This window comes from Pan troglodytes, chromosome 6 (assembly GCF_028858775.2).
Source record: "Pan troglodytes isolate AG18354 chromosome 6, NHGRI_mPanTro3-v2.0_pri, whole genome shotgun sequence".
Lineage (NCBI taxonomy): Eukaryota > Metazoa > Chordata > Mammalia > Primates > Hominidae > Pan > Pan troglodytes.
In genome coordinates, this window is record NC_072404.2 from 80930915 (window position 1) to 80943249 (window position 12335).

Consider the following 12335-nt stretch of genomic DNA (forward strand, 5'->3'; position numbering starts at 1 on the left):
AATTGCTTGAACCCGGGAGGCGGCAGCTGTGGTGAGGAGAGAACGCACCACTGCACTCTGGTGCAGAGCCTGGGTGACAGAGCGAGACTCTGTCTTAAATAAATAAATAAATAAAGACTCTTTCGAGGCCAAGCATGGTGGCTCATGCCTGTAATCCCAGCACTTTGGGAGACCGAGGTGTGTGGATCACCTGAGGTCAGAAGTTCAAGACCTGCCTGGTCAACATGGTGAAACCCCGTCTCTACTAAATATACAAAAATTAGCCGGGCATGGTGGCAGGTGCCTGTAATCCCAGCTAGTCAGGAGGCTGAGGCAGGAGAATCGCTTGAACCTGGGAGGCGGAGGTTGCAGTGAGCTGAGATCGTGCCATTGCACCCCAGCCTGGGCAACAAGAGTGAAACTTCATTCAAAAAAAAAAAAAAAAAACTCTAGAGAGAGAGATGAGAGAGAGAGGGGAGAGAGGGAGAGAGAGAGAGAGAGAGAGAGATCTCCGTCCCTGTAGCCCAGGCTGGGAGTGCAGAGGTGCTATCATGGCTTACTGCAGCCTCCAACTCCTGGACTCAAGAGATCCTCCACCCCACCTTCCAAGTAGCTGGCACTACAGGTGCGCACAGCTGACCATGCCTGGCTAATTTTAAAAGTTTTAGGTAAAAATGGGGTGTCCCTATGTTGCCCAGGCTGGAGTGCTGTGGCGTGATCATAGCTCATGGCAGCTTTGAACTCCTGGGCTTGAGCAACCCTCCCACCTCAGCTTCCACATAGCTGGGACTACAGGCCTGCCCACCACGCCCAGCTAATTTTTAAAATTTTTCTATAGAAGTGGAGTCTTGCTGTGTTGCTCAGGCTGGTCTCCAACTCCAGACCTCAAGCCGTCCTCCCACCTCTACTTTCCAAAGTGTTGGGATGACAGGCATGAGCCACAGCACCCGGCCTGTCTGTTCTGGACACACTTGGAGCACTTCTTGCTCTTCCACACCATCTCAATGACCAGGGTTGTCCAGATGGCTCCTAAAGGCTCCCAACAGGGCATATCATGTGAGGACTGCATTTCATCTGTTTGTAGGACAGTTGTATGTACCTTTTTCATACCTCAGACCCTGTCTAAATCTGAAGTGGTGGTATTTGCTTCCTCTCCCAGCCTTTCACCTCCTGTGCGTTCACTAAATTCACCAGTCACTAAGGCATGAAACTGACAGATTTTACTCTGAACGTCTTTTTCCTTCTGGGAGGTGCCAGGTCCTAGACAGCTGTCTCCATTTTTCTGTTCTTTGCATTCTCACTGGTCTCCCCTGGCCCCTCCTTCTGTACTTTAAGTATTAGCTTGCCTATTGCAGCAGTCTTCTCTTTGATCTTCCTGATTGCCATCTCCTTCTGTCATCGTTCAGTCTACCCATTCGCTTGAGACTAATCTTCCTAAAGCATGGATCTAAATATATAATTTAGGCCGGGCACAGTGGCTCACACCTGTAATCCCAGCACTGTGGGAGGTGGAGGCAGGTGGATTACCTGAGGTCAGGAGTTCGAGACCACCCTGGCCAACCCGTCTCTACTAAATATAGAAAAATTAGCCAGGCGTGGTGGTGCACGCCTGTAATCCCAGCTACTCCAGAGGCTGAAGCAGAAGAATCACTTGAACCCAGGAGGCAGAGGCTGCAGTGAGCTGAGATCGCGCCACTATACTCCAGCCTGGGTGACAGAGCAAGACTGTCTCAAAATGAATAAATCAATCAATCTATCATTTACCTGCTCAAAAACTTTCAGTGGCTCCCAACTGTGGTCGGTTTAGATGCTTAGCTCATTAGAATGCCATCCAAGCTCTAGATCTGTGGCTTTCAAGCTGGGCTTTGAGACACATCATGAGTTCAAAGGGGAGAGTGAGGGGAAGAAGCTGAATTGGGGATTTCTGGTTTTCTAGCCCGTTGTCAATCTTTGGGTTTTATTCCTTTTTCAGATTGTGCTTCCATTTAAAAAAATGAGTTCCAGTTTAAAAATATATATATATGCAGGACTGGGCATGGTGGCTTATGCCTGTAATCCCAGCACTTTGAGTGGTCGAGGTGGGCAGATCACTTGAGCCCAGGAGTTCGAGGTCAGCCTGGGCAACATAGGGAGACCCCATTTCTACAAAAAAATTTAAAAATTAGCCAGAAGTGGTGGCATGCACTTGTAGTCCCAGCTATTCAGGAGGCTGAGGTGGGAGTATTGCTTGAGCCCAGGAGGTCAAGGCTGCAGTGGGCTGTGATAGTGCCACTGCACTCCAGCCTGGGTGACAGGGTGAGACCCTTTCTCAAAAAAAAGAAAAAAAGTTAAATTAGCTGGGCATGGTGGCATGCACCTGTAGTCCCAGCTACTTGGGAATGTTGAGGTAAAAGAGGATTGCTTGAGCTCAGAGTTCTCAGGTTGCAGTGAGCTATGATTGTGCCACTGCACTCCAGCCTGGGCAAGAGTGATACCCTGATTCTGTAAAAAAAGAAAGAAAGAAAAGTGCTTGAAAACCATTGCAGTAAATGATCCATTCTAAACTATTTTTGGCCATGACTCCCACTGTTTACCCATCCCACGAAGTGTTCATTTCCTACTTCTATTAGAACATGTCACATTCATTCACAAAATATGTACTGATCATTAACTATTTGCCTGCCACTGTTAAGCACTGGGAATAAGACAGTGAACTGAACAAGTTACCCTAATAATTGTACACTTTATTGCAGGAAAAGATGGACACTAAAATATATGTGTCAAGGCCGGGCGTGGTGGCTCATGCCTGTAACCCTAGCACTTTGGGAGGCCGAGGTCAGGAGTTCGAGACCAGCCTGGGTAACATGGCGAAACCCCATCTCTACTAAAAATACAAAAATTAGCCAGAAATCGCTTGAACCTGGGAGGCTAAGGTTGCAGTGAGCCGAGATCGTGCCACTGTACTCCATCCTGGGCAACAGAGCAAGACACTGTCTCAAAAAGTAACAATAATAAACAAAATAAAATATGTGTCAAATGGTGACAATTACTGTGAGGGGAAAGAAGTTCCTTGGGAGTGGGAAGTGATTACTTTTTATAAGGTGGTTGAGAAAGGACTCACTGATAAGATACTTAGAGAGCTGAAGGAGGTGGAGAGAGAGCCATGCTTACCTCCAAAGGAACAGCATTCCAGAGAGGAATATGCATGGCATGTTTAGAACAGCAGAAAAAGCCAATGAGGCTGGAGCGAAGTTCAGCAAAGGCAAAGGTGGAGAGAGTTGAGATCCAAGAGGGAGCAGGGAGTCATGTCACGCCTTGTGAGAATCATAAGGATTGTCTTTTACTCTGAATAAAATGGGAATCTTTGCAGGTTGAACAGAGGACTAATGAGATTCAACTTAGTGTTTTTAAAAAGATCTCTCTGGCCTCTCTGTTGAGAACAGTTCATAGGAGAACTCTGGTCAAAACAGGGGTCCTGGTTATAAGGCAGCACTCCAGGCAAAACAAGCCAGAGGTATGGATGAGAGAGGCAGCTGCAGATAGAAGTGGTCACATGCAGGATGTATTTTGAAAGTAGACCTGGCCAGGTGTGGTGGCTCAGGCCTGTAATCTGAGCACTTTGGGAGGCCAAGGCAGGAGGATCACTTGAGCCCGGGAGATCAAGGCTAGCCTGGGAAACATAGCAAGACCCTGTCTCTAAAAAAATAAAAAATTAGCTGGGTTTGGTAGTGCATGCCTGTAGTCCCAGGGACTTGGGAGGCTGAGGTGAGAGAATCGCTTTAGCCTGGGAAGTCATGGCTGCAGTGAGCTGTGATCACGCCACTGCACTCCAGCCTGGGCAACAGAGCAAGACCCTGTCTAGGAAAAAAAAGAAAGTAGACCCAAAAGATCTGCAGATGCTTTGCATGCAGTGTGTAAGAGAAAGAGAGGAGTCAAGGATGACTCCAGGATTTTTGTTACATGAACTTTAAGAATGGAGTTGTTATTTATTGAGTTGGCAAAGACTGCGGGAGAAACCAGTTTAGTGGGAGAGTGCGAAATTGGGAATTTGGTCTTGCACGTGTTAGGTTTATTTTTTTCTTTAAAAACAATTTTTAATGTTTTAAAAATAAATAGACAGATGGGGTCTCACTAAGTTGCCCAGGCTGGTCTCAAACTCCTGGGCTCAAGCGATCCTCCCGTCTTGACCTCCCAAAATGTTGGGATTATAGGCATGACCCACTGCACCTGGCTTTGCACATGTTAAGTTTGAGGTGTTAGTTAGATATCCAAATGGAAACATCAAGTAGGCAGTTGCATATGTTGGTTTTGAGTTTAGGGATGAGATTGAGATGAAGATAAAAATGCTGGAGTCAGTCAGGCATGTTGGCTCACACCTGCAATCCCAACACTTTGGGAGGCCAAGGTGGCTGGATCACCTGAGGTCGGGAGTTTGAGCCCAGCCTGGCCAACATGGCGAAATCCTGTCTCTACTAAAAATACAAAAAATTAGCCAGGTGTGGTGGTGGGCGCATGTAATCCCAGGTACTCAGGAGGCTGAGGCAGGAGAATCACTTGAACCTGGGAGGTAGAGGTTGCAGTGAGCCGAGATTGCACCACTGCACTCCAGCCTGGGTGACAGAGTGAGACTGTCTCAAAAAAAAAAAAAAAAAAAAAAAAAAGCTGGAGTCTTCAATGTGGAAACAGAATTTGGACTTAAGAAACGGGATGAGATACCTGGGAAGGCGTTGTATAGTTTGTCTCTGACTGGAGAGGGTGAGTTCTTTGAGAGGAGATGCTCAGTTTTATTTTGTGTTTCTGCGTTTCTTTTTCTTTTCTTTTCTTTCCTTTTTTTTTTTTTTTTTTTTTTTTTTTATAGACAGAGTCTCTGTTGCCCAGGTTGGGGTGCAGTTGTGCCATCTCAGCTCACTGCAACTTCTGCCTCCTCAGTTCAAGCAATTCTCCGGCCTTAGCCCCTGAGTAGCTGGGGATTATAGGCGCCCACCGCTACACCTGGCTAATTTTTTTGTATTTTTAGTAGAGATGGGGTTTCATCATGTTGGTCAGGCTGGTCTCAAACTCCTGACCCCAGGTGATCTGCCCACCTTGGCCTCCCAAAGTGCTGGGATTACAGGCATGAGCCACAGTGCCCGGCCTATTTTGTGTGTTTCTGATACCCCCTAGCACAGTTCCTCACACGTAGGTAGGTGCTCAATGAGTGCTTATTACACTGAACAGGGACTTTGTGATGCAAATGACTGTATCCCCAATACCTAGCACAGAGTGGTACCCAGCAAATATTTGACAAATAAATGTGTATTTGAATAAAGTGGGAAAATGTTAACTGCCATGGGAAATGTCGGAGACGGGTATTCCAGATCATGATTTCTCTCAAGAGCATTCACCCAGTCACCGTCACAGGATTTATTCCGCCTGCTTTATATTACATTTTTTTTTTTTTTTTTTTTTTTTTGAGACAGAATCTCGCTCTGTCACCCAGGCTGGAGTGCAGTGGCGCACTCTCGGCTCACTGCAAGCTCCGCCTCCAGGGTTCACACCATTCTCCTGCCTCAGCCTCCCAAGTAGCTGGGACTACAGGCATGTGCCACCACACCCGGCTAATTTTTTTGTATTTTTAGTAGTGATGGGGTTTCACTGTGTTAGCCAGGATGGTCTCAATCTCCTGACCTCGTGATCCACCCACCTCAGCCTCCCAAAGTGCTGGGATTACAGGCGTGAGCCACCACGCCCGGTGGTTTACATTAAATTTAAACATACTTGAGCACCAGATTTTTATGATTTTCTCTACAGTCGTCATATGAGTGAAGGTGGTAATATGGGACACAGCATTTTCTAAAACTGGCCAAGCAAGAGAACCATCTGTTGAGCTTTTGGCATTTTCAGAATATTAGGCATCACTCCAAAACCTACTGAATCAGAATCTCAGGGGTTGTGCCCTGGAGAATTATTTTTTAAAAGCTCACTAGGTGCTTCTGATTTAGCTCGTTCTCTGATGGCATTTGGATAATCAGTCCTAAGGCCCCAGGCCCTGCTCTGTCATTGACTGTCATTTTGAGTGAGTCATTTGATCTCTGGGTCTTTTTCCCACTTATAAAAAATGAGGGTGAGAGCTGGGTGCCTAGATTTGTTTGTAATATTTAATCTCATTTTGATGCATGCAGGGTCTGTGCTAATAGCCTCCCTTTTATTCCTGATGCTGGTCATTTGCATCCTCTCTCTTTGCTTTTTTTTTTTTTCTTCGATTAGTCTGGCTAGGGATTTCTTATTTTTAATTGATCTTTTCGAAGAGCCAACATTTGGTTTAATTGATTTTTTAAATGTTTCTATTTTAACTTCACTGATTTCTACTCTTACATTTTTTTTTTAATTTTTATTTTTTGAGATGGAGTCTTGCTCTGTCACCCAGGCTGGAGTGCAGTGGCACAATCTTGGCTCACTGCAACCTCCACCTCCTGGGTTCAAGCGATTCTCCTACCTCAGCTTGGGAGTAGCTAGGATTATAGGCACATGCAATCACGCCTGGCTAATTTTTGTATTTTTAGTAGAGATGGAGTTTTACCATGTTGGCCAGGCTGGTGTTGAACTCCTGGCCTTAAGAGATCTGCCCACCTCAGCCTCCCAAAATGTTGGGACTAGAGGTGTGAGCCACCCCTCCCAGCCTGCTCTTATATTAATTCTATTTCCTTCTTTCTGCTTGTTTTGTGGTTATTTTGCTCTTCTTTTTCTAGTTTCTTAAAATGGAAGCTCAGATTCTTAAGATTTTTTTTTTTTAATTGCTTCTTCTCTAAGCGTTTAGGGCTATGAATTTACCTAAAGTTTACTTTGGCTGCATCTCACAGGATTTGACTTTTTTTTTTAAGAGATGGCATCTCCCTTTGTTGCCCAGGTCAGACTGCAGTGGTGCAATCATAGCTCATTGAAGCCTCAAACTCCTGGGCTCCAGGAATCCTCCCACCACAGTCTCTCAAATACTTGGGACTACAGGTATGCACCACCATGCCCAGCTGACAGGTTTTTATATGTTTTATTTTTTTTAATTGAGGTGAAAGTCACACACCTTTTTTTTTTTTTTTTTTTTTTTGAGACAGGGTGTCACTCTGTTGCCTGTGCTGGAGTGCAGTGGTGTGATTATAGCTCTCTGCAGCCTTGAATTCCTGGGCTCAAGCAATCCTCCCACCTCATCCTGAGTAGCTAGGACTCAGGCTAATTTTTTTTTTTTTTTTTTTTTTTTTTTTTTTTTTTTTTTTTTTGAGATGGAGTCTTGCTCTGTGGCCCAGGCTGGAGTGCAGTGGCACAATCTTGGCTCACTGCAACCTCCACCTCCCAGGTACAAGCGACTCTCCTGCCTCAGCCTCCAGAGTAGCTGGGATTACAAGTGCCTGCCACCATGCCCGGCTAATTTTTGTCTTTTCAGTAGAGACGGGGTTTCACCATCTTGGCCAGGCTGGTCTCGAACTCCTGACCTCATGATCCACCCGCCTCAGCCTCCCAAAGTGCTGGGATTACAGGTGTGAGCCACTGTGCCAGGCCCGACTCAGGCTAATTTTTTATTTTTTTTTTGTAGAGATGGGATCTCACTGTGTTGCCAGACTGGTCTTGAACTCCTGGTCTCAAGCGATCCTCCTACCTCAGCCTCCCAAGGTGCTGGGATTACAGGCATGAGCCACCACACCCAGTCCACATACCATTTTAAAGTGTTACAATTCAGGCTGGGCACGGTGGCTCACGCTTATAATCCCAGCACTTTGGGAGGCCAAGGCGAGCAGATCACCTGAGGTCAGTTCAAGACCAGTCTGTCCAACATGGTGAAACCCCAATCTCTACTAAAAATACAAAAATAGCCGGGCATGGTGGTGCATGCCTGTAATCCCAGCTACTTGGGAGGCTGAGGCAGGAGAATTGCTTGAACCCGGTAGGCAGAGGTTTCAATGAGCCGAGATCACGCCATTGCGCCCCAGCTTAGGCAACAAGAGTGAAACTCCATCCAAAAAAAAAAAAACTGTAGACAGGATAGTTTCATCTACCTGTTTTCATGTGTTCAATGATTCTCTCTTCCATCTGCTCTAATGAATTTGAAATAGTCTGGTGAATTTTTCATTTCCATTTCTATACTTTTCTTTCTTTTTTTTTTTTTTTTTTTTTGAGATGGAGTTTCGTTCTTGTCACCCAGGCTGGAGTGCAATGGTGCAATCTTGGCTCACTGCAACCTCTGTCTCCTGGGTTCAAGCAATTCTCCTGTCTCAGCCTCTCGAGTAGCTGGGATTACAGGTGCCCGCCACCATGCCTGGCTAATTTTTGTATGCTTTTCAGCTTCAGACTTTGATTCCTTTCAATAATTTCTATTTTTTTCCTTTCTTTTTTTCTCTAAGCTTTAGTTTGTCTATAATAAATTCTTTTTTTGAGACAGGGTCTCACTCTGTCACCCAGGCTGGAGTGCAGTGGTGCAATCTTGGCTCACTGCAGCCTTGACTTCTCATGCTCAGGCAATTCTCCCACCTCAGCCTCCCAAGTGGCTGGGACTACAGGCGCATGCCACCACACTTGGCTGATTGTTTGTATTTTTTGTAGAGAGGGGATTTTGCCATGTTGCTGAGGCTGGTCTTGAAATCCTGGCCCCAGGTGATCTGCCCGCCTCAGCCTCCCAAAGTGCTGGAATTATAGGCATGAGCCACTGCCCCTCACCTGTCTATAATATTTTCTATTTCTTTATTGATGTTCTGCATTTGTTGAGACATTGTTCTCCTTGTATCCTTTAACTCTTTATTCATCGTTTCTTTTAGCTTTTTGAGCAGATTTCAGACAGCTGATTTAAAGTCTTTGTCTAGTACTTTCAATGTCTGTGCTTCCTTAAAGACAATTTGTTTCTTTTGTGAATGGGCTGTACTCTCTTAATGTCACTGCATGGTTTGTAATTTTTTTTTGAAAATTGGAGTCAGGCACAGTGACTCACACCTCTAATCCCTTTTCCCCAAAAAAAGAAAAAATAAATTAAAAAGAAAAAAAGAGTCCAGGCGTGGTACCTCACGCCTGTAATCCCAGCACTTTTGGGAGGCTGAGGTGGGCAGATTGCCTGAGGTCAGAAGTTCAAGACCAGTCTGGCCAACATGGTGAAATCCCATCTCTACTAAAAATCCAAAAACTGTCAGACATGGTAGCATACGCCTATAATCCCAGCTACTCAGGAGGTTGAGGCAGGGGAATTGCTTGAACCAGGGAGGTGGAGGTTGCAGTGAGCCGAGATCGCACCACTGCCCTCCAGTCTGGATGACAGAGTGAAAACTCCGTCTCAAAAAAGGAAATCAGAGATTTTGAATATTATAATGGGGTAACTGGAAATTATTTTATCCTCCCCACCACCCCTGGGTTTGCTTTTGCTGTGGGCTGTAGCTGTTTGTTCAGTGACTTTCTAAACATTTTTGCAAAGTGTGTCTTCTTTTACATGTGCGGTCTCTGAAAGTCTCTCTGCTGTTAGCTTGTGTTCAACTAGTGTTTTAACAGAGATTTCCTTGAATGCCAGAAGCCAAAGGTGAAAAAAAAAAAGAAAAACCCAGCTCTTTCCGTCTTCGTGGATTGCCACTGTGCTGGGGCACTGGAGCAGTCCTTCAGGGCTTAGCCAGTCTGTGTACAACTTTTTATTTATTTTTCTGAGATGGAGTCTTGCCCTGTCGCCTAGGCCGAAGTACAATGGCACGATCTTGGCTCACTGCAGCCTCTGCCTCCCAGGTTCAAGTGATTCTCTGCCTCAGCATCCTGAGTAGCAGGGATTACAGGCTTGTGCCACCACGCCTGGCTAATTTTCCACCACACCCGGCTTACTTTTGTATTTTTTAGTAGAGACGGGGTTTCACTATGTTGGCCAGGCTGGTCTCAAACTCCTGGCCTCAAGTGATCTACCCGCCTCAGCCTCCCAAAGTGCTGGGATTACAGGCGTGAGCCACCGCACCCGGCCCAGTCTGTGTACAGCTTTGCCCTAGGCTTTACTCCCTGCCTGCAGGGAGGATGGAGAGGAGCCACAGATGAAAGCTCAGCATCCTTTCTCAGGTCTATTCTGAGAATGTGCTCTGCACTCAGCATGTGCATGGCTACTGAAATTCCATAGTACACATGGGCAGGTCCGAATTTCAGTACCCAAATTTCCCATAGAAACTCTCCACAACTTCTTCTCCCATGCTGTTAGCACACCTATAGTTTGCCTCAACTGTAATCTTTTGCCTAGGCATCAGCAGGGTATGCATTTGATTTACAGTGTTTTCAAGGAATACCCTCTGTGTAGCCACTTTTCTGCCCTGTGTGAGTTGTGGGTTAGGTGAAACAAAGGCAGCTGCCCTGTATCAGTTCTTTTGGCAGCCCTCAGGCAGCTGAGAACAGGAAAACACAATGCTTTGAGAATAAGGTCTGCTCTGCTGCCTTCAATACCAGAAACCACGCTGGGAATGTGGGCTGCCATCTTCAAGGTTCCCACTGAACCATGGAAGGTTGTGGGGCAAGGGCAAGTAAAATAACCCAGTTTTCCTACCATTTTGAAGTTGCTTTTCTCTTGATTCAGTGTTCATTTGGAGTATTAGTCAGTTTTCACACTGCTGGAAAGAACTGCCTGAGCCTGGGTAATTTATAAAGAAAGGAGGTTTAATTGACTCACAGTTCCACTTGGCTGGGGAGGCCTCAGGAGACTTACAATCATGGTGGAAAGCTAACAAGAAGCAAGTACCCTCTTCACTGGCTGGCAGGAGAGAGGAGAGAGTGCAGGGGAAACTGCCACTTAAAAACCATCAGATCTCGTGAGAACTCCCTCACTATCACGAGAACAGCATAGGGCGAACCGCGCCCGTGATCCAGTCACCTTCCACCAGGTCCCTCCTTGACCCCTGGGGATTACAATTCAGGATGAGATGTGCTTGGGGACAAAGAGCCACATCAGATGATCTGGTTATTGTAAACCTTTGATTATTTTTCTACAGTTCTCATGAAGTTGATTCAGACAGTTTTGCTTGGTTTATCAATGTTTCTGTGGGGGGATGGGGACTTGGAGATACCTACTCTGCCATTTTTGCTGATACCAGTCAACATGTTATATTTTCACTCTTACATAATTCAATATGTTTTCCAGTTTCCCTTGCGACTCACTCTTTGACCCATGAATTATTTAGAAGTGTATTTAATTTCCATGTGTTTAGAGATTTTCTGGTTTCTTTTTAAAATTGATTTAGTTTAATTATTTTACAGTCACAGAACGTATTTTGTATGATTTCAGTTATTTTACATTTCTTAAGATTTGTTTTGGCCGGGCATGGTGGCTCACACCTGTAATCCCATCACTTTGGGAGGCCAAGGCAGGTAGATCACCTGAGGTCAGGAGTTTGAGACCAGCCTGGCCAACATGGCAAAACCCCGTCTGAAAAACACAAAAATTAGCCAGGCGTGGTGGTGCATGCCTGTAATCCCAGCTACTCGGAAGCTGAGGCAGGAAAATTGCTTGAACCCAGGAGGCGGAGGTTGCAGTAAGCCGATTGCACCTCTGCACTCCAGCCTGGGCGACAGAAAGAGACTCCATCTCAGAAAAACATTTGTTTTATGACCCAGGTTCTGGTAAATCTTGCTGAATCTTCCATGGGCAAAGAATGTGTACCTGCTGTTGGTGTGTGAAGTCTCCTGTAAATGTCAGTTAGGTTCCATTGGTCGATGATGGTGTTCAGTTATTGTATTGTTTGCTGATTTTCTTTGCTGTTTTTTTCCTGTGAATGGTCTAAGCTTCCTATTTCCTGTTTCTTTGTATATTTTGTGGTTTTTTGTTGAGAACGTTGCATTTTAAGTGTTACAATGTAATGACCCTCAAAATGTGATTCTCTCAGTCACCTGGGATTGCTGGGTTTTGCTTGTTGAGGTCTGAAGCTCCCCTTTTGTTACTTTTCCAAACTATTTTTGCAAAGCGTTTCTTCCTTGTGCTTGTGTGGTCACTGAAATTTGTTTCATTATCTCTGCAGTCAGCCAGCCACCTAACATGGATTTCCTTAAATAGGGGGCTTTAAATGGGGTGGGGCAGAGGAGGATTTTGTCTCTTTAATAAAATCTTCTGAAGGATGTCCCTGGGGAAGCCACTGTTGCTGAGAGGGCCAAATAAACCAAGGCAAGCATCCGGGCTGGTCCTCAGAGACCCCTTAGACCCACCAAGGTGCAGAACCCACGGTTTTGGAGGACAGAGTTCTGCTGCTCACCCTGGCATCAGCCAGCTGCTTCGGGAACTCAGGCTCAGGAATGGGGGAGTGTTGGCTGGTTGGCACATGCCACTCACTCGTGAAGATCAGCAGCCTCTCTCTTCATTGTTTAAGTATGTCTCTGGTTGTTAGGAGTTCCTGGTCATGTTTCAGAATTCCAAAAGA

At 45.6% G+C, this 12335-nt stretch overlaps 2 protein-coding genes across 2 annotated transcripts in view; both read left to right on the plus strand.

Annotated features, from left to right (window-relative positions):
- Positions 1 to 12335, plus strand: part of LOC750858 (putative postmeiotic segregation increased 2-like protein 3) — an 82296-nt gene that overhangs the window by 56632 nt on the left and 13329 nt on the right. The window lies entirely within an intron of this gene.
- The window catches only part of LOC745060 (nuclear envelope pore membrane protein POM 121C), a 49312-nt gene continuing 43821 nt past the window's right edge, over positions 6845 to 12335 (plus strand). Inside the window, exon 1 of the mRNA XM_024357888.3 lies at positions 6845 to 6942. The gene's annotated coding sequence lies outside the window, so the exon portion shown is untranslated. The remainder of the gene's footprint in view (positions 6943 to 12335) is intronic.